Source organism: Halyomorpha halys, unplaced genomic scaffold (genome assembly GCF_000696795.3).
Source record: "Halyomorpha halys isolate HHAL.00 unplaced genomic scaffold, Hhal_1.1 Scaffold204.1, whole genome shotgun sequence".
NCBI lineage: Eukaryota > Metazoa > Arthropoda > Insecta > Hemiptera > Pentatomidae > Halyomorpha > Halyomorpha halys.
Genome location: NW_027111250.1, coordinates 58,755 through 60,181, shown reverse-complemented (window position 1 = coordinate 60,181; position 1,427 = coordinate 58,755). Strand labels below are relative to the sequence as shown.

Here is a 1,427-nt window from a genome sequence, read left to right as displayed (position 1 = left end):
AAAAAAAAATAATAAGAAGAATAATGAATAAATAAAATGAATAATCGTACTTTCGGAAAAGATTTGTCGTCCAATCAGATCACGTTAGGGTGGATTTTTCGGTTTTCAATCATATATTTTGTTTTATCTTTATTTATTTGCAGCATGTAAAGAAACTACCCAGTAGTAGAACTCTAACAACATTTTACAATATAAGGTCACGAGGCCATCTTCTTTTTAGGCGGCTCGGAGGATTGTCTGGAATGGAAGAGGAAGCAGGATTAGAAACTAGTGGGTTTGAGTGGTTAAGGAGTTTGTAATGGAAGGGGTGATATCTGGTTTGGGCTAGATTGGTTACATAGGGTACATTAAGGTCTTTATGTGTGAGTTTATTAATAACAAAGTAAGGAGCATTGAAGAATTTAAGAAGTATTTTGGATTGTAAGGATTCGAGTCAATTCCATATATCTAGATTGGCCTTATTACTGTCATGTAGATCAGTCTTTTGTAATGTATTGGTAGTTTAGACCGTTTGTCTTGTAAGAGCTGTAATAGTCGAATCGACGTGCAGTTTCCTGTCTTTTTAGTCTTGTGTGAGGATTCCAGGATAGTCGTTTGTCCAAATGTAATCGGATCTGTTCGACAGGTGTAAGATCAACATTATTAAAGGAGACTGTAGGGTAGTCGGTAGGTTTACGATATCAAATAATTTATACAATATATATGTATTTCGAATTCCAATAAAATGTATTATGAACACTTTCATATGTATTATATTACCCGAAATCGAAAGTGTATAAAAAACAAAACCACTTTTGATTTTCACTAATAATAATAAGTAAATAGAGGTAGTGTGACTATGAATTTGTTTTATTTATTTATTTATTGATATTTACAACTGTATAAAAAATACAACAAGTAAATTTGATCATAATGATATAATGATATAATACAGGATGTAGAGAAACTACCCAGTAGTAGAACTCTAAAAACAGTTTACAATATAAGGTCATCTTCTTTTCAGGCGCCTCCGAGGATTGCCAGGAATGGAAGAGGAAGCAAGGTAGTGGGTATGGGTGGTTAGGGAGTTTATTATGAATGGAATAATATCGGGTTCGGGCTAGATTGGTTACATAAGGAACATTTAGGTGTTTATGGATGGTCTTATTAGTAACAAAATAAGGAGCATTGAGGATTTTTAGAAGCCCCAAAGCTCAACTCCATAGATCAGTCTTTTGTAATTAATTAGAAGTTTGGACCGTTTGTCTAGTAAGTGCTGTCATAGTCGGAATCTGCGTGCAGTTTCCTGTCTTTTCAGTCTTGTGTGAGGATTCCAGGTTAGTCGTTTGTCAAGATGTAGTTCAAGATAACGAATCTGTTCTACAGGGGTAAGAGCAACATTATTAAAGTATACTGTAGGGCAGTCGGCAGGTTTGTTATATGGGACT

The 1,427-nt window shown here is 34.4% G+C and overlaps 1 long non-coding RNA gene across 2 annotated transcripts in view; it reads left to right on the top strand.

Moving 5' to 3' along the window:
* Positions 1-1,427, top strand: part of LOC136796220 (uncharacterized) — a 161,706-nt gene that overhangs the window by 158,324 nt on the left and 1,955 nt on the right. The window contains exon 3 of one of the 2 annotated variants that reach the window (XR_010843912.1): positions 1,004-1,399. The exons of the other annotated variant lie outside the window; for it this stretch is intronic. This is a non-coding gene — a long non-coding RNA (uncharacterized lncRNA). Of the gene's footprint in view, positions 1-1,003; positions 1,400-1,427 lie in introns of those variants that run through there. 2 annotated transcript variants of the gene reach the window in all.